This window comes from Tursiops truncatus, chromosome 11 (assembly GCF_011762595.2).
Source record: "Tursiops truncatus isolate mTurTru1 chromosome 11, mTurTru1.mat.Y, whole genome shotgun sequence".
In the NCBI taxonomy this organism is placed as follows: Eukaryota; Metazoa; Chordata; class Mammalia; order Artiodactyla; family Delphinidae; genus Tursiops; species Tursiops truncatus.
Window position 1 is genome coordinate 55473428 of NC_047044.1, and position 23987 is coordinate 55497414.

Genomic DNA, 23987 nt, shown 5'->3' on the forward strand with positions numbered 1-23987 from the left:
AAAGGGAGGGGTCAGTATGGAATGTCAGTTCAACTTTTATGAAGAACCTTGGGTATTTGAGAAAATTAAGAAATAAAGGAAGGAGGAGGTTGAAACTCCCTGAGAAGGGCAGAAGTATGAAGACAAGCCAGTTAAAAGTCACACATTATACTTTAGTCATAGACGGTCCTCCTCCACCCTTTCATGTACCTGCTTTGGCTTATTTCCTTTAGAACCCATAAAGATACCAGAACCATTACGTTTCTGACATACGGACTCAAAAACGTAACATTTTAAAGTATACGACATGCTCATGAGGCTTTTCTCCAATATGTGTGTATTTGCATGGCAGCACCATTTCAGTGTATGAAGACCTTCACTCTTTTGTTTATTCCATTTGACTTCTCACAACAATCTGTAATGAATAAATATCACGGAAAATTGGATGAAGGCAGTCAAAAAATACAAACTACTAGTCATAAGATAAATAAATACTAGGAATGTAATGTACAACATGATCAATATAATTAACATTGCTGTATGTTATAGATGAAAGTTGTTGAGAATAAATCCTAAGAGTTCTCATCACAAGGAAAAAAAATTTGTTTTTCTTTTTCTTTTATTTTGTATCTATATGAGATGATGGATGTTCACCAAACTTACTGTGGTATCATTTCATGAGGTGTCTCAGTCAAATCATGAGGCTGTACACCTTAAACTTATACAGTGCTGTATGTCAATTATATCTCAATAAAACTGGAAAAAAATAAATAAGTATCACTTGAAAAATCATTATTTTACAGTGGAAAAAACCAGATTCTCACATTGGCTCAAGGACTTGTCTGGAATCACAGCTCCCAAAGGTGGAGTTGAGGTTTGACCCTATGACTTTTACCTTAAGGTGAAATGTACAGTACTAGGAAATAGTATTTATTTATATTTTAGAAGAGCAGCACCCAGTCATTTTCAGAGCACTGTCTGGGTTGGGTGTGCATCACATGATCTCTGTGTAAAGAGCCAGGAACTGCATGCTAACCACAGTAGAGATGAATAGGTCAGGCTCAGAGTTTAGGTGCCTTGCGTGAGGGTCACATGGCTAACCAATAGTAAAGACTAGAATGTAGTCTTTTTATTTTAAGTCTAAAGTGCTTAGATAGCCCATGAACTCAAGGATTGGAAAAAGTAGAGATAAAAGTTAATGAGACATAGCTGGGGCTCTTATCCTGCTGCCAAAGACTTCAAAGCACCGAGCTTGGGGCTACGAGGCTTGCTTTCCTACAACTAGTCCTGTGATCTTATGCCAGTCATTTAACCTTTTAAACTTCAGTTCTGTAACCTAGAAAATGATGATCATATCCTTCCCCAAACTCAAAAGTTGTTCAAAATTCAAATGAGGTAATGCATATTAAAGAATGTTAGAAATTTTAAAATGCTACACAAATATAAAATATCACTGCTTTCTGTCACTCAATTTAAGGTTTTCTGAAAAAGTCTTAATGGTAGCTTCTTCTTTGACTCAGTTTTGAACGTATGTAAGAATAAAATATCTAAACATGTTTGAGCTTGAATATTTTGCATTTAACTTGTAGTATGCATTATTAACTATTTATTCTATAAAAGGAATTAGATCGGCCCCTCCATCACACCAAACAAAACAAAACAAGAAAAGACACTTGGCTTAAAGACATTTAGAACCTGTCCAGCAGAAATTTAATCAACTTATTTGTTTTAGATTACACTTTCATGATTATTTATTTTGTAGAGTGATAGATTTTCCTCCCCTTTTGTTTATGATCTATAAAGAAAGCTCTCTATGGGTCTTGGGCTCTATATAGGAAGGCTGGATGGATAAACACTGCTGTAGATAGCATAGGTGGTGAAGAGACTTCAGAATTTGAAAGTTCCTTAGCTCTTTTAAGAGTCATATTTCAGTGGAATAGAAAAGTACTAAACCATTCCATTCTGAGAAGCATGTAGTTCAAGAGAGAGTTGCTGAGCATAAATATGCCACCTGGAATCTGAATACATCTCTTAATAAATTAGGAAAAGAAAAAGTAAAATATATGGACTTGTTCCAGATACTCAGGCAAAATGTTGTCTGAAATATGGCCATCAACCTAGTGCTCCTTAGCTAAGTCATTCTCTGTGTTTTTTGGTGACTTCCTTGGTTTACTTAATAATACTGCTTTTTGCTTCACTAATATTTTACTCAGTTGCAACTACATAACAGTGAGTCTAATATATACTCACTTAATTCTCACACTTAAAATGTATTTATATACTAACATAGGAAATAGAGAAAAATTTTAGAAACTCCAGCAGTTTATCATTTTAGGAGCTGTTATTTTTAATTTTAGAGAGCCCAGGGTTTTAGAGCAGATTTAAGAATATTTATGTGGATGGGACTAAAAGATTGAGTTCTTTTTGGTAGATGGTGCTCACAGAGATGTACCTAAGTAAGTGTTGCAGGATTTTTTCCTTTTGTATTAGGATCCCAAAGAACACTGACTACAGTAAGGAAATATGGTAGCAATAAGTGATGTGGACACCTGCTGGGTAAGCCTTCGATCATTGCTGGTAGATGTGGAGCTAACGGTTGAGAACCTCTCTCCTGAAAATTAATCTAGATTCCCACAAGTAGTTGGGTCACAACTGACCTCTGTGTAGACACTGCAGTGTTTTTACAATTGTGAAAGCTTGAAGGCCACCAACTACAACAAAAGTAGATTCTCAATAATTCTCAATAATTTTAAAGAATGAATCTCTTTCCAGATCTACTTTTAACTTTTCTCACAGAAGCAGACAACTGGATAGCGCTTACCTAGGTATCAAAGTCAGCCACAGTGTCAGCAAGCCTTATCGTGCTATTTGAAAGCTGTGTTTAGCTTCTCCTGAACTATCATTCTGTTTTCAGATGCCTACTTTGATCCGGCTGAGTTTAAGTGATGAATAACAACTGGTCTAAGTGAAAAATTAATGAAACAAATCTTTTTACAAGGTGAGGATTCATCCCTTTGTTACATGACCACTTTAAAAACCATAAAGGCATCTGATTAATAAAACCTTCTAACTATAAAACTCTTCAACTTCACTAGGATGAAAAAAAAAAGCTGGGCTTCCTGTAGAGAAAGGTGAGTCATAAAAGCATTCGTTTTCACAGATAATTAAAGAATTAAGGCTATAAAATTATAACCAAATGAAAGGAATGAAAATGTTGAATTAATAATGATACGGGAATTAGAAAAGTGACATTTAATAAAAAGAAACAAAAGAGACACAGAGAGAGTGAAGACACCATTTTTCCAGACAATAATTTTTCTTTTTTTGTCACAGAAGACTTACACAAAGAAGTCAGAAAGAGACGATGGGAAAAGGGAAGGAAATACTCACTTGACCTGCCTGGTAATCAACTATTATTATTGGTTATAATACCAATAGATACCCTCACCTCCTATGGGTTTTCTAAAATTGTGTAGCTTTTAATATTAAGCTCAAAATTAAGAAAAAATGACTTTAAGCGGAAAATTGGGTAATGATGAACTTAATTATCCAAACCACGCACGGGCATGATTAATGAGAATGCGTTAAGTATCCACTGATGAGACGTATGGGGGCATGACTTTCACCCAACTTAATGGCGCCACTAACAATCTGAAGTGGAAAAGTACTTCACAATTTTTAATTTACAAAAATGAATTAGAAGGTAAAAGTTTAGACAAACTGGAAAAACAATCTCAGACAAATATCTAGGTAGGGCATGTACCTATTTGATATTTCCTTATTTCAGAAGTTGGTAACTTTTCAGAATTTCTAGGTTTCTACTTTCTTGTGTAATAGAAAAAGAAAAGTACACCACAATATCTAGAAGTGTGGGTCCCTTCAGGGGAAAATATGGCTGAATATCATCCCATAGGTCTCACAGCATGGCTGTCATCATCTAGAACATGGTTTGAGGATAGGTTCTGAGTCTTATAAACTCAAATTTTATTTTTGTCAGTAATCTAAGAGCATATTCATCACCTCTGGGCAAACTCATTTTGACTATTCGCCATGCTAGTTCAAGACATCATCGTTTATTGGCAGACTGTTAAATGCTGCCAGCCATTAACACAGCCATCAGGGATATACCCTGTGTGTAGCGAAGAGGAGAATATGCGGCGGATGCCTCCATGTCACAAAACAAATATTTAGGAACAGAGAACTAGAAGTGAGTGAGTGCCTGCACTCTTCTATCTGGTCCTAGTCCAATTTGCATCAAATCCTTGTTCATTCTAATCACCTTAGAAGTGATCTTTCATAGCCCTGCCGTTCTATCAAATCTATCACCTGATACTCTATTTTCTACCTTTCTCCTGTGCACTATGGAGCTCCCATTTTTTGTCTGTTTGTTTTTTGTTGTTTTGGCTTTTTCGAGTGTCATGGCTGTTCCATTATAAAACTACTTCCCTTGCTGCCCTTTCAATTTCAAAACGTTTTCTCTCCCACGGAAGTACTCAGGGCCAGGAGGCTGCATATATGTTCTCCCTGTTTTCTATCAACCTCTAAACTTCCTATCCAGCTTTTATAAATCTGTGCTTCTTTGAAGCTATTTCCATCCAGTTATGCCAACTTCTCCAACCTCCTTTTTGCTGTTGTCTGTTGTCACCTGGGTCTCACCCACTCACTTTCATGGCTGGCTCCTGGCAAAGAGTCTATCTCTACCTCACTGCCGATCATCTTTCTTAGGAACATCAATATACGTGTAGCTTTGTAGTTTCTTGACCTTTTTATTTCCCCTGACCTTTTGACTTTCTTTCTCTTTTTTTGTCGAATTCTACCTCAGTGATGCACTGAATGGTCATAAGTTGGAATTTGTCATCAACCAATACGGCACTACCTTCCCCCCACAATTCAAGTGTAAACATCCCCCTCACCAGCTTGAACCTTTCATTTCACTTGCTCTTACTCTCACTATTAACAATTTCTCAGTCTCATCAAGGTTTCCAATCCATAGATGCTATTGCTTCCCCCTCCAACCTCCAACATTTATCAAGTTCTCCTACACTTCTTTCCCTTGTAGATTTTAAATTGGATGGTTAATGCTTATAACAACTCCCTCAAAAGCATCCTTGACTCATTTACTCCTTCCTCCATAATGTTTATCTGGAAAATACCTAACTCAGCATGAACTCAGGCAGGTTCCCGGCAGGTTCGCCTTCCCACACTTACACTAAAGACCTGAAAATTGGTGTAGAAAAATCATAAAACTGTCTTGACTGGTGCCTTTAAATTTCATGATCTCAAACTGCAAATGGAATCCCAGTGCTGCTATATACTTTTCTAATAATCCAGCTTTTCCACCCTCTGGGATTTCACACACCACTCCCTCTGTCCTCAAAGCACCTGTCCTCAAAGCACCTGTCCTCCCTCTTCGAGCACCCACCTCTCCACAGTCAGCCTATGGAGACCGGAGAAGTCATCACAGGGATTAACTCACCTTTCCATGTCTAAACACCAGACTCTACCTAAACATGCACTCATATTTCTTCTCAATACAACATTTATATCCACCTCATATTTTCAACAATCTTGCTAACAGAAGTGTAATACTCAGTATCAGTTGGCTAAAGTCCCTTCGCCATTGGACAGTGTTTGGATAGATACTGACAAGTTTTGCCTCATGACCACTCCTTTTGAGTATCATTCTTACTTAGATGAATAAAAGGATTTAGAATGATTACTACTACAGCCTAGAGGTTCTTTCTTATTATTTAAGGTGACTTTGCATATCTCTATTCTGATCCATTTATGCATTGGTCATAAAATATAAATCTCTGGACAAACTTATTTCCAAATATTGTATCATACAAAGTTCCCAATTTTTTTTTTGTTTCCAGAAATGTAAGTAATGATTACTGAGTGGTGAGTTTGGGGAGGAGTTGAATTGAGCGTACTAGGTCTTAAGATAAATAGAACAGAGCACAACCTGTACCATCACAGCCAGCTACGCTGAGAGCCTGAAGATGGAGGATCCAAGGCTAGAAGTCAGGTTTCCTGGTTCCCAGTTCAGTATCCTTTTAATTTTCAATATTATTTACTAACTTGCTCACTATTAACAGAGTCATTAAAATCTAGTGGATCAGAAATTGGCCAATAAGATTCTAGATATCAAGCTACTTAAAAGGCAGTGAGATTAGTGAGAAGAAACATAATTTCTGAAATCAGTATCCTCCTCTCTCTTCCTTTTTTTCTCTACCTTTTCTTTCCTTTCTATCTTTTAAACTGGAACATCTACTTAAAAGACGTATACTTACATTTGGTAGTATGGTGGGAGGGAGATGCAAGATGGAGGAAATATAGGGATATATGTATATGTATAGCTGATTCACTTTGTTATAAAGCAGAAACTAATACACCACTGTAAAGCAATTATACTCCAATAAAGGTGTTAAAAAAAAAAGCCATATACTTAGTATGTCTATCAATATATACCTAAAAACTTTAAATATTCTGTTTTCAAAACAGTTAAAAATATTGATTAAAAAACACAGTTTGACCAATTGAAAATAGCTATTCTTTATACTCCAAAGACCTTTCCCAAAGGAGTTTCAAATTGCTTTTTTTTTTAACATCTTTATTGGAGTATAATTGCTTTACAATGGTGTGTTAGTTTTTGCTTTATAACAAAGTGAATCAGCTATACATATACATATATCCCCATATCTCTTCCCTCTTGCGTCTCCCTCTCTCAAGTTGCTTTTAGTTTAGACATGAATGCTGCTGGAATTCAGGGTACCATTCTGGTAATCCATAGGTACAAGGCAACCCAAATTAGCCACATGTACTCATGCCTCACTATAACTGAGATAACTTTAAACATAGGGGAAAGATTAGATTGAGGTGAAAAATGCTTCTGAACTCTACCCTCTAACTAATGGTTTTGATCTCTTTCTCATAATCCAAACTCTACTGGGATGGTTTAGTCCACATTCCTTCTGTGGTCTCTTGAGACCATGCTAAACACAATGTGGCAATTTGAGTGACCTCTCTAAAAAGAAAGATGTTATGTTTTGAACAGTGCCAAGTAAACTGTCAACACTCAAAAAATAAAGTACAGTAATAAGAACACGTAGGAGGCAGTTCAGGGAGAAACAAGTGAAATGTCTAAAAGGATGAGGGACTGATTTATGAGGGGTGATTAAGAGAACAAAGAATGAATAGGTTGATCAAACAATACTAAGGAAGGTGACGGAATAACGGCTCATATTTTTTGAAAGAAATGCTTAAACATATTGAAAACTAAAAGCATTTATTATTCACCAAGTAGGATAATAATAATAATCACTATATAGCTGACATTTCTTTAGCATAATTTTCAAAATACATCTGACATATCTCAGAGCAGAAATTATTTTAAATCCATAGACATTTTTTTTTGGTGGTGAAAATAATTTGACCGAGGGAAGTTATTTCTTGTGGAAGAAAGTTATTACATTTTTTTTTCATAGGAAAGGTGGAGATTGACCTCACAAGGAGAAGTAATCCTTAAAGAATGAAACATGGCATCACAGAAGCCTGGAAGTCAGAAGCAGATGTCCTCAGCCTACCACTGCCTCTGTCTGGATGGCTTTGGAAAACTCATAAATTTCTTAGTCTGTTTTCTTATCTGTAAAGTAAAGCAGCAGTAGAGTGAAGAAAACCTTCCTTCACTTTGTAAAGGTTTACGAATTTGTGTAATTATGATTCAAAGTGTGAAATGTTTCTTGGAATAATATTGAATTATATGGAGTTGGAAGTGGATTTTAGCTATTTAATATTTAGAGTTTAATGATAAACTATACAATAACATGACATTAACATAAACTCAACAACAACATTCTATCTATTTAGTTATGAATATGATCAAAGAATTATTCCCTGTATCTCTGAGATTAAATACGGATGTGTTCTTGAGAAAAAGCATTTATTCAACAATATTTTTGGAGATATACTATTATCCTTTGGCCCTGGAATTTCAATAGCTATCATTTTTTAGGCAATTTGTTACATAGTAGGAAGTATACTACACTTTCCATAATTTAATTTACTAGTATTTTCATAAACTAAAAATGTTCTATTATCTTTATTTCACAGGTAAAAAACTTATATAGGACTTTCTGTCATTGTTTTACTCAAATGCAGAAATTCCACCTACATCTCAACTTTAAAGAAATTATCCCTAAAAGGCAAAAAGACCCTCCACCATCTCTTTAAATGGACTTTTAATAAAAATATTCTAATGACAATATTAACTGCTTATAATGATCCATATAATTAAATTACAGTCACATTTATGCCTTAAATTCCAACCCCATTTTATTCATTTTTATTTATTTAGTTAGTTTTGCAACTCGACAATCATCTCAGATATAAGCACCCAACTAGTTCCAGCAAGTCTACTATAAATTCTGTCGTATAAAACACAACATATATTTACCTGGGAAGTAATACATCAGATTAGCAAGTTTCAATTATAATTCTCTTTTAATTGTTTATCATTGTTATAGAAGCCTGAAGACTAACCTCGAGAAAGAACTGAAATGTGGTTTTAAAGCACATTGTCAATATTAATGTTATTATGCTTATTTAATAATAGTATTTTCTTCTTTCCTTATAGATGTATGTGCCTGAAAACTGATATTGAACTATGACAATAAGCTTAGCCTTCAGGGGAGACACCTGATATGTTCTTTGGCTGGTGTGAAAGGGGAAACAGCACCCTGCTTTACCAGGTTAACAGTACTCTTTCTTCCACTGTCACCTAATCCTCAGCGCTAGAATGAGATGGACACAAAGGCTGTATTGAGGATGTAAGAGAAGTTGCTCTGCACTTCCACGGCCTTTCAGGTGTTTCTGCTCTAAAATTTTCTTGGAAGATGTATACAAACTCTTATGAAGCTGATGAGATATCTATAATATTAAAGTCATATAGATGGATATTCTATGTCATAGACATTATTTATACATATATTCTTTATCGCCACAATTAAAATGTTCGTTGTCAGTTTTTGTAACCTGCATGCCTGTTTAGGAATTTGTAAAATATTCACTAACTATAAGCCAGAAATCCCTTTTGATGTACATAAAGAGAAAGGCAATGGACATTTTTAAAAAAGCAATGCGAGCAGGGGAACAACAGTTGAAAACAACTATTATTTTAGAACTTCGTAATAGAAAGTAGTTGAAGGATTTGCAGAATTTATGAGTATCTTCTGCTTACACTATGACCTCATAATAGCACACAAAGCCATACTATGCAATGCCTTGCACTCAAAAATCTCATGTTTCCATATTTTATGTTACAGAAGGAATTAATTTTGAATATGGTCTCTGTTACCATTATACTAAAATACCGATTCTTTCTAAACATTTCAAATCCTCTCTATCCTCCAGGAAGTCTCACTATTCCCCTTTATACCAACTATTCCTTTGACCATTAAGGTTGCCTTTTATGTTTTTTCTCTGTTCTCACAGCAGTTCATATTTCTGTCTTTAGAAGTATCCCACAGATTTAATAATTTTTACTTCTCTTTTGTCCTAACTGGATGAAACTCCTTGTCAGGGACCATGTCTTTTTCATTTTGGGACATCAATATATAGCATAATTCCTGGCACACAGAAGAGCTCAATACATGTTTATTAAATGAAAGAAAAAAACATGAATGAAGAAATTTGGGTTCCGAGAATGTAAGTGACCCTGAATATCACACCATTATTGAGTACCATAGCCAGGAAGAGAACCCAGTTTTTCATGGCTTATTTTATGATTTTTACAATAATTTTGACAGTGATCCATTTGTTCATTCCTTCAAAATATTAAGCACCTACTACGTTCTAGGGCATATGTACCCACTGGGGATATAACAGTGAACAAAAGAGGGAAAATAATCCCTGCTCTCATGAGGATATTCCAGTGGGGGGTGTGTGTGTGTGAAAGTTTATCTTTTAAACATGCACTGTCCAATAGGATAGCCATTAGCCAACTGAGGCTTTTTAAATTTAAATTAATTAAAATAAAATACAATAAAAATTCAGTTCCTTTCTCAAACTAACTTCAAGTGTTCAGAAGCCACATGTGGCTAATAGATAACATACATTGGACAATCAGATTTAAAGGACATTTGTATCATCACAGAAAGCTTTCTAATAAAAAAACTTATTGTGACAAGTGCCACAGATGGGAAAAATAATGCAAGGACAGAGGACAGATCTGTGTGGATGTGATGTTGAAATTTTAGATAGGATAGCTCTAGATGGCCTCTCTGGGAAGGTGAATTTTGAGTAAAGACCTGAAAGAAGTGGAGGCATGGGGGTAGCCATACTATAAATGATATTCATCAAGGGAATGCAATTCCAGGTAAAGGGAAGAACAGGTACAAATCCCAGAGGTGAAAGCATGTCCCCATGGGGCTGGCATATCTTAGGAACAGCAGGTGGATCAGTGTAGCTGAGCAGAGTGAGCAAAAGGGAGAATGATGAGGTCAGGAAGGAACGAAGGAGAGGTGATATTCAGAGTGAGATGGGAAGCTTTGGAAGCTTAGGGTAGGTCTACAGAGAGGAGGGACAAGATCGGACTTAGGTTCCAACAGAATTTCACTGGCAGCTATATTCAGAAACAGGGACACCAAATCATAGGCTACAATAACAATCTGGACCACAAATAACCATGCCTTGGACCAGGTAATGGCAGCAGAGGCAGTGAGAGGTGATCAAATGTTGGATTTGTTTAGAAGGTAGAACCAAAAGGTGGGCTAAGTGGGATTAAGAAAAATAAATAAATAAACAGAGAAATCAAGGATGGCTCCAATCTTTTTGGCCTCATCAACAGGTTTGGGGAAGAATTTCAGGAGATCAATTTTAGATAACTTAAGTGAGAATGCCTATGAGGCTTTTGAGTGGAACTGTTGAAGAGATGCTTCATACATAGGTCTATAGGTCAGGAGAGACTGGGACTGGAGACATAAATTTGGGAGATTTGGGGGGCATCAATTTATAAATAATAGCACAACTCATGAGAAAGTGTGAGTCACCTACACATCAAGTACATGTGGAAAAAGAAAAGATACAGGAGCTGACCTTTCCATGTTGAGAGTTTAAGGAAATACATACAAGAAATAAATACCGAGATGCCATTTGTGGCTAATGGCATCAAAAGAAAAAACACAAGTGTGGACTTTTACAAGTAAAATTAAGAAATTTTAATAAAAGAGAACAATCACTACTATATCAAATGCTGCTGAAAGGTCCAGTATAATGAGGACTGAGAAACGACCACTAAACTGATAACATGGAAGCCACGATTGATCTCGAAAACAGCAATTTCAGATGAGTGGTGGGGCCAAGAATCTGATTAGAATGGGGGCAAAGAGATGGGGAAGAGAGAAACTAGAGATAAAAATACAGCAACATTTTAAAGAAGTTTTGCTTAAAGAGAAGGAAAGAAATAGAGCGTGGTTGACAGAAAATATGGGTCTAGAGAATGTTTCTCATTTGTCTTGTTTCATTTCTTTCCCAAGTTGGAAGATGAAATATCATGTTTATGTGCTATGGGAGTGATCCTCTTGTAAAGACACTATTGTTAATGAAGGCGGGAGAAGAAAGAATTTCATCTGTAGTGATGAATAGGTGAGAGATAAATGGTGAAGCACATGAGTAAAGGGGTTGGCCTTAGTTGGGATGCCGACAGTACAGGTGAGAAGGTAAAGTGTACAGGCTCACATGTACACAGGTGGGAAAATGTGGTGTAAAGCACGTGACAGTTCTTCTGATTACTTCAACTTTCCGAATGAAGTGAGAATCAAAGTTATCACTTGGGATAAAGAATGAAGGAGGAGGGCTTCCCTGGTGGCGTAGTGGTTGAGAGTCCGCCTGCCGATGCAGGGGACACGGGTTCGTGCCCCGGTCCGGGAAGATCCCACATGCCGTGGAGCGGCTGGGCCCGTGAGCCATGGCCGCTGAGCCTGCGCCTCCGGAGCCTGTGCTCCGCAATGGGAGAGGCCACAGCAGTGAGAGGCCTGTGTACCGCAAAAAAAAAAAAAAAAAAAAATGAAGGAGGAGGGGGAAGGGATATATTAGGAGTTCGGGATTAACATATACACGTTACAATATATAAAATAGACAACCAACAAGGAGCTGCTGTATAGCACTGGGAACTATACTGAATATTTTGTACTAACCTATAAGGGGAAAAAATAGACATATATGTATGTATAACTGAATTGCTTTGCTGTACACCTGAAACTAACATGACATTGTAAATCAACTATACTTCAATAAGAAAGTTTAAAGGAAAAGAATAAAGGAGGAGATGACAGTGGACTTGAAGAATGAGAAGTCAGTGAGAAATAGTCATCTCATGGATTGGGAGAGAGGCTGGGTTAGAGCAACAGAAAATAGAGTATGGTTACCAGGCAGCTTAAGGGCCTTCTTGAGATTACCGATCATCAATTAAGAGACAAGTACATCCTGCAGCGTGTTTTTCCTCAGTTACATTGAGCTGTGAAGATGCAGGCACTGAGCAGGTGAAGAGGCAGCTGGTTTCATCAAGGCATGCAGGAAAATGGGTAGGTAGGTAAACGAGAACGTACGCAAAGAAGTGATAATCATTGAATCCGCTATTTAGCTAAGTAAGGAGGGTGAAGATGGCATAAGGGGAGCACTGATAAGTGCGGCAGTATCAGTACATAGATGGATAGTACCAGTGGGCTGAAGGGTTACTAGAGTTGGGGTGCTAGAGGACATGGGCTGATAGAACCTAGTGCTGGAGAGTAAAATACAAGAAAATTGAGATTATGAAGGGTTTAAAAGTTACTAGTAATGACAAGTTTAAGGATGTGAACATCGGAGTTAGGTTCTCACTGGAGAGGGACTGAATGATGATGATGATTACGATGATGACGATATAGCTACTACTTCCAGCACTATCTTTTCTATTACAACAAAGTGTCCAGGTTGGAATCCATAACGTCCTCCCATTTTGTAGAGAAAGTACTAAAGCTTTGAGGGATAGATAACACGCTTCAGGAGGTATTAGACACAGGACATTCCTAGGCCTATCTGACTTCAAAGTTATACTTTTCTCTCTCTGTTTTTTTAGTGACATAGGAAGTTCATACTACCATGTCTGGTCCTTTTCAATAATAGAACGATATATTTCTATTGGCATGAGAACTAATTATGCCTTCACAAGTCTGACCACATTCTATTGCAAGAAAACATAGGCCAAATTCATGAACGTATGTTACAAGAAAAAAAAAGTGATGTAATTAGAAATTTTAGTCAACTATAAATATACAAATAACAATAAAGTAAGAAAATTCCAAACTAGGACAAATCTACTCTCCTTCCAATTTTGTATTCTTTTGACAGTGATGCCATAATGGATTTGACGGAATATACGGCTGATGCACGTTACCCCAACCTGGAGAGCAGGAAAGAAAAGGATAAGGTTCTCATATCACTAAAACTGAAAAGTGAACAGAGATATGAGCATGAAAGTCAGAGAGACCAAGTTATGCGTCCCGTTTTCTTGAAAGATTACCATGCTATCTTATTCCCAGTAAATTCACAATTCAACAACCCCAATATGGGTGAACTGATAAGGAATATATGTTAAAGACCTTTGTTTTCATTTATATCTAGATCTACCATTCATGCATTCATCTAAAGTTTGATTCTGTTAAAATTTTGGTCTAATTCATTTTTTTATTGGGATCATAAATTCTATTGGCTTATCATTGTCATATTATAAAATTTCCCTTTTTCAGGCTGTCTTGGGCCCCACATTTCCTTCTCTCGCACCGCGATTCCAATATTGTGGAATTTAGTTACAACTATTCACACAATTCATACCCTTCAGGACTTCATATTGTTTTATTATCTCCCTTTTCAGGCTTGGTATTTCCCCCCTATAAAGACAAAATCTGATTTGTCTGTCTTGATAGAAGTGGTATTCTCTATTTCAAAAACAAATACAGGCTCACAAATATGTGTTTCTGATCCTTCTAGCTTCTCTGTTTTGAATTTTCTCTGGCCGCATTATGTTACCAAGTATGATGCTCACTTTGTGTGTCTAGTGTGTTAAAATCTGTTCAGACAATATGCAGCCATTCACAGCAAATGACGGCACACAACAACTTCTCTGCAATTGGGATGGACTTGGCACCTCACGCATCCCACATGTCCCTTGTTGTCTGTTTGTCCCAGACAACAAGGGACAAAGAAAAGTTTGTTCCAGACAACAAGGGACAAAGAAATTGAGAAACTTTAAAAAGTTTCTCAATCTCTAGATCCATGTCCACTCTGGAAGATGACAGAAATCTGCAACATTGAGAAAGAACTCTGTTTCAAAAACAGTTTCTTTAGCCCAGAAGTCAGATTAGCAACTGTTATTTCTGCCACATGGATTTCACAACTGTCATTTCCACAGCACATACCATTGCATCTTTCCACTAATGTCATAACAGCTTACAACCAATGAGATAAAATCTCAAATACTTTTACCTTACTCTGATTTTTTTTTTTCTCCTAATTAATAGGACTAAAAGGTTGCTCTAAATGTTTTTGGTCTCTACATGATTCTCTTCATCAACGTAAGTCATGGACCTGAACATTGTGTCACCTGGTAGACGTCTGGAAAATTTAAAAGAAACTCCAAATCACTAACACACACGTAATGTTTCTCCTTCCATTATCTGGATTTCACTCATGTTCTTATTCACAGATCCTTTTCGCTCATCATCTGAAGAGAACAGATGAATCCAAAGTAGATCCAAGTTCTACTTCTTGGGTTTTATTCCTATTCAGCTTTCCGGAAATGCACACTCATTGCTGGGGTGCTGAGAAAATATATAGGTTGCTTCCATTTAGTCCTTCAGATGAATCTTTAATCCAATCACTGATTGCATGGGAGGTGAGGCCAAAGAAGAATGGCATGAATCAAAAACACGCTATGACCGTCAAACATTCCTAGGGAGTGCAGAGCACATCCTAAGGAGAACAGTGTAAGGCTAGAGAGCACTGCTTCCAAAATCTATCAGAGCTCCCACAGAAGCTGCCCAAAGCTTTCCACTTAATGCCCCCCTAGTGACTAGAAAGATTCTAAGTGTAATTATTATTACTTTAATAGCTTGAGAAATTTATATTCCTCTAGTAAGAACTTCAGTAAAATTGAGGGTGATAATCAATATGTAATCATAAACATTAATGTAAATTAGCCTTGTGATTGTGCAGGCTTATTGCATTCTTAAAAACAACAGATAAAACAATTATAATAAAAATGTTGGGTAACTCCAAATCTTTTCATACAGTACAAGAAACAGTAACTTTGTCACAGAAAGTCTAAAGGTGTGGTCAATCCTCATTATCGTTGGGTTCCATATTTTTGAACCTGCGTACTCACTAAAATGTATTTGTAACCCCCAAATCAATGCTTGCAGTGTTTTCACTGTCATCCACAGAGATGTGCAGACTGGGGACAAACTGGAACCAGCAGCTACACATGTTCCCAGCTGAGGTCAAAGAAGGTGACACTCTGCCATCTTTTTCCAGCTCTCATACTATAAACAAGTGTCTCCCTATTTAGTGCCACATTTTCCACACTTTTGTACTTTTTATTAGTGATTTTGATGTTTGAAATGGCCTTCAAGCATAGCGCTGAAGTGCTGGCTAGTGTTCTTAAGCACAAGAAGACTGTGATGTGCCTTACAGAGAAAATATATATGTTATATATTTTTCTTTCAGGCATGAGTTATAATACTGTTTGTCATGAGTTCCATGTTAATGAATCAATGATACATATTAAATAAGGTGTCTTTAAACAGAAACGCGCATAAAACAAAGTTATGTATTGATCGATTGATGAAACTATGACCAGCGGATCGTAGGAACCTAACCCTGTATTTCTCTTAGGAGCGGGAGCTCAGTAATCAATACTTCAGTGTCCATGTCAATTTCATAGAACATAACTAACTAATTGGCATAATGAGAATCAACTGTATCTTAGCACTTTCGGATTATGAATATGTTCTTAAAATAGAACAAAAGCAGAGAGAGTACTCAGAGTTGTGATCTTGGTATCCTAGATGCCCATCTTCTGATCTCTTCTGTCTGTATGGACACAAAATATGTTGCCCAGGATCATTTCAGTGGACTTGTAGGCCATCAACCACACCTCTCTCCATCTTGCCCTCATGTATTAATCACATTCACCTCCTTTGCTATTAGAACTCTCTATAACTCTTCCCCTTTAGAGATTTCATTTATAATATTTCTTCTGCTTTGAATACTTCCCTTCCTTTGATTAGTGCTGTATCCTCACTCTCAAGTTCAGCTCAAGAAACATTTCCTGATCACAGCTTTGAGATCTGTTTCCTTTTTATATAGTTTCATGGCAACTACTATGTTTCTTTACTCATGTGTATCGTAACTGTTATTAGAGAAAGGTGAAAATATCTATTTCATATTCTGTAAGCATATCTGGTGTCTGATGGCTTGGTGTGGCTTTCCAGTGCCAAGCCACTACTTTGCACATGGTAGATGCTCAATGTACATCTGTAAGGTAAATGAATGAGTGAAATTATATAAGGTTTAGTCCCCAATTATGACACTGGATTACCTACATATCCCCACCTCTGTTGATCACAAACAAATACTGTGCATAATTGGTATTTCTGCCACAGTTGGGGATCTCATCTTAGGGTCAGATCCATGAATCACACATCTGCATATGTAATTCTAGCTGGCTGAGCAAATTCTTGCTCAAGGACAGCCATCTAGATTAATTGTTTAAAAATCTCTCTGGAATAGATCAATTACTCTGCCAAAGTCACTATTTTTGTAAGGAATAAAGAAAAAAGTATTCAAAGGGTATTTCCAATTTTCTAACATAATTTGTCAAACTTAAGTCACTCACAGCACACGAAAATATGAAATTTAATTTTCATAATGTCCTTTTAAAATAGTTAATTGAAAAAAAACTGTTGCATATTCCCAATCCTAATATATATATTGTTTGAGGGGGCAGAGAACGGCTCCTTCTTTTGAAAGAAACATTCATAGAAATAGTTTGCAAATTAACCAATATAGTTCAGGAAAGTGTTTCATGCTAGACCTCACTAGGACCTTTTAGAAATTTAACCCACATATATCTATCATAGATCTTTTCTAGTTAGTTAAAGAAGAAAGCATTCAACAAGGACATGAAAAGTAACTCACAGAATATGAGAGGATAAAAAAAACAAGCTTGGATGCTGCCATGACAAAATACAATGACTGGGTGGCTTAAACAACAGGAATTTATTTCTCACAGTTCTGGAGACTGGAAGCCCAAAGTCAAGGTACCAGCCAACTTGATTCCTGATGAGAGCTCTCCTCCTGGCTTGCAGACCAATTGCCTTCTTGCTGTGTCCTCAAATGGCCTTTCTTTGGTGTGTGGGCATGGAGAGAAAGAGATCTATCTCTTCCTCTTCTTATAAGGCCACCAATCCTTCTGGAGTAGGACCTTACACTTATGACCTCATTTAACCTTAATTACCTCCTAAAAGCCCTATCTTCAAACAGCGATATTGAGGGTTAGGATTTCAACTATGGATTTGCGGAGAAGACGCAATTCAGCACAGCCTAAATCACACTATAAAATGGATTGCTCCAGAGAAGGCATACCAACTGCTGCCACCAATGACCACAGACCGTACCGCCTATACCACAAATCCCACTGACTCTCAACACTGACCCTATTTTTGTGTTGCTTTTGGATCATGGACTATCTGCAACCATCTCCTCTGAATGTGTTCTCTGGGGCATCTGTTTCTTCACATCAGTGGTTTCTGAATCAAACCTGGCCTTGCTACACTGGGTTAATGGGTCCTGGGTACTCTAGGTGAAAGGAATTCTATGAAAGTAAATTTCTGGCTTTTTACCTGGGGATGCAGGAAATCACGAAGCTGGGAATCCCCTATTTACAGGAAGGATTTTCAGAGATCTATGATGGCCCCAAAGAATGATCTATGTCCGTTTCACCATCTGAGTAGTAGGAGGCATAGGGGAGATGCCACAGCAAATGTGAGTGAAGTCCATAGTATTCTTTTAGAACTGATTATTGACCTATTTATTTCTTGCTTCACCCTCTGTTTCCAAACCTTATCGGCACAGGTTGCTCGAGTCAGATTTACTATCTTGCGTGAACCTAATCTGCAGTTTCATTCTATAATGGTTAATATCAAGATCAACACAGGAACACAGGAACAACTACCACGAATCAAATGCTAAAAATTCCTAAGCATGGAACTCAGTACTTTCTATACATTATAATCATTTATTCATGACAACGACCCTGACCAGTGGATACCATATGTACATATACAAACACTTCTTTCGTTTGCAGTTTTACAGATGGGGAAACTGAGGATCCAGGGTCAAATGTGTGGCCCAAACAACGAAGTGGCCAAGTCCACATTTCATATCTGTTATCTTGGAGCTCATTATTTTAATGGCAATGTTCTTCTGCCTCTCTGTTCTGCTATTAAGCCATTAATAAACCCTCCGGAGATCCCAGGACTTTGCAGATCGAAGCTCCACTCAAGGGGCCAACTCTTGTCAGGTACAGTTGAGTCCTCCGGTTGGCTACTAAATATTATATTTCATTAGACAATCTGGTATAAGCATTTTGACATATACCTAGATAGCCACTTAGCTATAGAGAAATTATCTAATTGTAAAGTTACTCATGAGTGATTAGTAAAAGCAACACGTGGTTTTATTCTTGGGAAATCATATATTACTCTTTTTTTTTTTTTTGGCGGTACGCGGGCCTCTCACTGTTGTGGCCTCTCCCGTTGCGGAGCACAGGCTCCGGACGCGCAGGCTCAGTGGCCATGGCTCACGGGCCCAGCCGCTCCGTGGCATGTGGGATCTTCCCGGACCGGGGCACGAACCCGTGTCCCCTGCATCGGCAGGTGGACTCTCAACCACTGCGCCACCAGAGAAGCCCTATTACTCTATTTTTAAAAGGGTAGTGAGCAGTTATTGTTTTGTCTCTTCAAAAGCCTTCCTTCCTCTGGGAAGAGTGTCATCCTTCCTTTAGGGAACTGCTCCTTTCCTACACCAAATACAGAGTTCCACTCAGCCTGCCAATGTTAGCTCCTCATTCATCCACTGCCTGCAGGGGCAGATGAAAGGAGGCCAGACCCTAGCAGTCTTCCCTAGAATTTGTCTAAGTATAACTTAGGGAAGAGAGGCAATCTCTCTCATGTCAAATTTGAGACTGAAATATGAGATGGAGAAGCCGGTAATCATCTTCCTTGTGTCAGGGGGAGGATACCGAAGCAAATAGACAAGGCTACCCCATGAGAAGCAGCAGAGGGGAGAGAACAATGTGATGGACAGATGGAAATCATCTGTGCTAGTCGACCTGGAAGACTCTGGTACCCAAGTCCCTCCTCTGACCTGTATGCAGGAATGTTTTCTCTTTAGACCTTAGGGGGTTTGAATAAGGGTTCTGTCATTTGCAACCAAAACACATCTGCATAAAATATGTAATGAGAAAATAGTGTATTTTAGAGAAATTTTAAGCCAAAAATCAGGAAAGATATTCTTATTCTTGCCAGGCCATAAATTAGTAAGTAGGTTCTTTTCGTAAGTCCGTAAGTAAAATGTTCACTGTCTAAAGCACACATATCAAAAGGGATTTCAGTAAAGTTTCTTAAATTTTCTCTGTTGAAAATAACCTTTAGTAATAACCCAATAGTATGTGGACTGGATCAGCAGCCTTCTGTAGCGAAAGTATTTCCTTGAGTAGTCTCAAAGTCCTAAACATACCTGGGATCTGCCCTTGATTCCTGCCTCCTCCATCCCTGCCTTGAGAGGGACAAAGAAAGTTCTGTGGGCATTATTTGATCCCTATTTCTGTGCCTTGAAGCGCCTGCCTCTCACTTGTATTCCCATGAAAAATGGCAATGGGATTTCCACTTACGACTCCTTTTCTATTTGAGATACTGAAGGCTTCCTCTTCTCTAACAGAGATCTGAAAAAGTAGCATATGTACAAACCTTCTCATGACATAATATAAGCTCAATGACTAAGGACATCCCATCGTCTGTTCTAGTCCTTACTTAAAATTTACATAACTTATACTGTGGTTACACAACAATCGAAGCCTTCATGTTTGTACTGATCAGTATAATCTAGGTTTTATTCCACATAAGAAAACTGCAGAAGCTTAATAAAAAGTTCTTTCTTACTCATTCAAAGTATAAAGTGGACCAAGGATCTTTCCCTTGTAGCCACATCATATGAAATAAGGCTGTGGGGAAAAAGGAAAAGGAAGATCCATGCCAGCTGGAACTGCCTTGTCCAGGTGTCCAGGGATGACAAACATCCTTCCACTCACATTTCATTGGTCAGAACTAGTCACTTGGGGACTTCGCTGGTGGTCCAGTGGTAAGGAATCCACCTTCCAGTGCAGGGGATGCAGGTTCTATCCCTGGTCAGGGAACTAAGATCCTACCTGCCACGGAGCAACTAAGCCCACGTGCCTCAACTAGACAGCCCGTGTGCCACAAATTACAGAGCCCATGCGCTCTGGAAACTGTGCACCACAACTACAGAGCCCACGCTCCACAACTAGAGAGAAAACCTGCAGGCCAGAACTAGAGAGAAGCCTGTGTGCCGTAATGAAGAGCCCTTCCGCCGCAACGAAAGATCCCGCATGCCACAGTGAAGATCCTGCATGCCGCAACTAAGACCCAATGCAGCCAAAAATAAAATTTAAAAATAAATAAATAAATAAAAGGGAAGATGGGAAATATTCAAGAGCACATGGAAATTTGGTGAGCAAAATGGTTTCTGCCACACTGGACCATATTTCCTAGGAAAACCTTAGCAATATCTACATTAGTGGATGAAAAAATAACCCACCATGGTGTAGGTATAAGAAGAACACAGCCTGCTTGCACAGGGCTGTCCAAGTGTACCTGGTACTTTGGGTACGCTGGGTTTTGTAAAGCTAAGCTGAAAGTCCTAGGTATCTTAATTGCAAGGTTAGAATGAACTTCTTTTCTATCTTAATTGCTGCTAAGATACAACACCATATGACTTATTTTCATAGTCTCCTTCATTCTGCAAACATATTTAGAGCACAGAGCAAAATAATATAGTGAGCTTATTTAGACTTTAAAAAGAATAGAAAAATACACATTATATACTATGGCCACCAACCTCCTATGACTAAAACCTTTTGCTTGTTGGCCTCCAGTCAAATAAGCTCAGTGGTCTGATGCTTGGTCCCTTGGGTATAGTAGTCCATCATAAAACCATCACCCTTCCTTTAGCACAATTGGCAGGTACTGCTCACGTAAAACAGAAGAGTAAGTTGCCATGGAGATAAAGCCAACTCTCCACTTTAGAATGGCTGATTCTTCCAAGTCATAACAGATATTACCAGAAAAATAACATGAGGTACTCACACAGACTGGCAGCACCAAATCTGTGTTCTGTCATTGAGTAGCTAACCATGTTCACATTATCTTTTGGTATAGTAACAAAGACACACATTGCACTAAAAGATAATCCAACATAATCACTGTTTACAAAATAAATCCTTATATCTGTCTAAACAATGTGGAAACTTTAAATCGTAATATGTTTTCTACCTCTAATTAGTGCTTTATTAATGGGGTGACCACTCTCCTTGACCTATTTGCTGAAATTCGTTAGAGCTCCAGGAGACCATACGGATGGCCAGATGGGGTACTGTAATTTAATGCCGTTATTCTAAGGATGAAATAAAGGGTAAACATAATTTGCATTCTTTTCCATCCTTCCTGCATGCCTTTTATTAGTTTCATTTTTAATTCAGACATAAGAAGGGAAAATAATACCTTGCTACCAAGGCCCAAATGCCAACTAATTATTACAAGAGACTCCGGCCCTGACATCACAGGCCAAGCCTCTGAACATACTCCGCCTTACCCAGTGACCCCACCATGGTGATTAATAGGTTGAGTGCTAAGCCCTAATGAGTGTCAGATCTTAGATGTTCTCTAGGCTAATGTAATTAGCACTATGTTGAACACAATATTTCAGTTACTTGGTAGAGAGACTCATTATACTTCATAGTAAACTATATGCCTTTTTGCTTTACATCTTTGAATTTATTTCATAATTATCAGCCTAAGAGGCCTCTATAAGTAGAGATTTTTCAAATATTAGAGAAAAATTTAAATACAATATTTTTAAATCAAATATTGATTTGCTCTTACAACAGTTCAGAGATACTTGTTGAAATGTAAGTTTCTGGACTCTACCAACAGAAATTCGGATAAAAAAGGGTTTGGGATAAGACCCAGAACTATGCATTTTTAATAACAGACCGATGATTCAGAAGCAGAAAATCTGTGGACCATACTTGGAAAAGCACTGCCACTTTAGTAACAGGACCAAGGTCTGTGTCTTAGATTAATTGAGCCTATCAGACTTTTTGTTTTAAATAGTTACTATGTTTCTGAAAAAAATTATCTGCACCCACATAAGGGGAATTGATTTCATAATGAGATTACAGTTTTAAATGTACCAATATTTCTTGTTAGAAAAATTAAAAACTAATTATCAAGGTAAGACATGGATGTTATTTCCAACAAACCATGTAAGTGTATGAGTTCTCCATGCAACAGTGGACATGGCAGGTAGTAACTGTTCTATCCAGCAGGCAATGGACCTGGAATTACTTTTCTACTTTTTTTTTTTTTTTTTTTTGCGGTACGCGGGCCTTTAACTGTTGTGGCCCCTCCCATTGCGGAACACAGGCTCCGGACGCGCAGGCTCAGCGGCCATGGCTCACGGGCCCAGCCGCTCTGCGGTATGTAGGACCTTCCCAGACCGGGGCACGAACCCGTGTCCCCTGCATCGGCAGGCTGACTCTCAACCACTGCGCCACGAGGGAAGCCCTACTTTTCTACTTTTAAGGGAAAGACCAAAGGGTAGGTGAATTTCTGATGACTCTTCTCCATAGCAGAGATGATGTACAAAATGCCTCAGGTCTAATGAGTAAGGACTCTAAGCACTTTTTCCAACTACTTACTCAGAACTCACCTAGATATTATCAACTTCAATCACTACGTACTAAGTATTGTCATGTGTCTAGCATTGCTTTCTTAAAAGAACTAGATACAAAATCCCCGTGGATCTTTAATTTATACCTATTTTATTCATCTATTACCCTAAACATTTTAAGGCAGTTTTTTCTAAATTGCTATTTTACCAAACTAAAGTTTTCTTGATGAACTTCAAAAAACTTCTCTTTTGTGTTTTTTAACGTTTATATTGTATGTATTAAAAATGGGAAAATCAGAGCACAAATAAAATAAAAACAGTTATTTAATGATAAATATATATTTACTTACTTATAATTTGGCATTGAGATTTATTGGTTTGAGAAAAGTAATTACGTTGTTCTTCATTCTAAGCCTCCTTTTAGAGCCAGCTTGGGAGTGGAAGAACGTCATATGACCAGCGTACAGTATCTACTGTTTCTGCAGTCATCAGAGATAACACAGGTACGACCTTTAAAGCAACTGTCTAGTGGAGAATCTCAGAAAGTGTTTTAAAAGCAAAGGTTTTCACTGACATATCCAAATAGCACTTTAAAGTTACCTTTTGGTCCAGGAACAGAAATGCATCAATTTAACCTAACCAAAAAGGTAATGGAGACATACAGTGGATTAACGTAAAATCACTGACATACAGAAAGTAGAAAATACCCACTAACACACACACACACACACACACACACACACACGCACGCAGGATTATTTGGGGATCAAATTTTTACCTTGGTAGTACAATAAAAAGATAATACCCTAAAGAATAATTATTATGTCACTAAACAAATGACCTTGGTGGGGCAGTACCTAAATCAGGTTTGTGGAAGGCCTTGCACAGACCTGGCTCTGCCACTTACTTTATGGAGGTAAGAGAAAGGCCAAAGAGCAGAGTGA

General features: G+C 37.7%; 1 protein-coding gene and 1 long non-coding RNA gene across 13 annotated transcripts in view; one reads left to right on the forward strand and one right to left on the reverse strand.

Moving 5' to 3' along the window:
• The window catches only part of SLC16A7 (solute carrier family 16 member 7), a 164576-nt gene that overhangs the window by 39413 nt on the left and 101176 nt on the right, over positions 1 to 23987 (reverse strand). The window contains exon 1 of one of the 12 annotated variants that reach the window (XM_073788434.1): positions 190 to 307. The exons of the other annotated variants lie outside the window; for them this stretch is intronic. The gene's annotated coding sequence lies outside the window, so the exon portion shown is untranslated. Of the gene's footprint in view, positions 1 to 189; positions 308 to 23987 lie in introns of those variants that run through there. 12 annotated transcript variants of the gene reach the window in all.
• On the forward strand, positions 3321 to 23546 carry LOC141275856 (uncharacterized). The gene is made up of 5 exons (XR_012324322.1): positions 3321 to 3381; positions 7467 to 7677; positions 8615 to 8844; positions 11514 to 11622; positions 23457 to 23546. It is a non-coding gene; the product is annotated as an uncharacterized lncRNA (long non-coding RNA).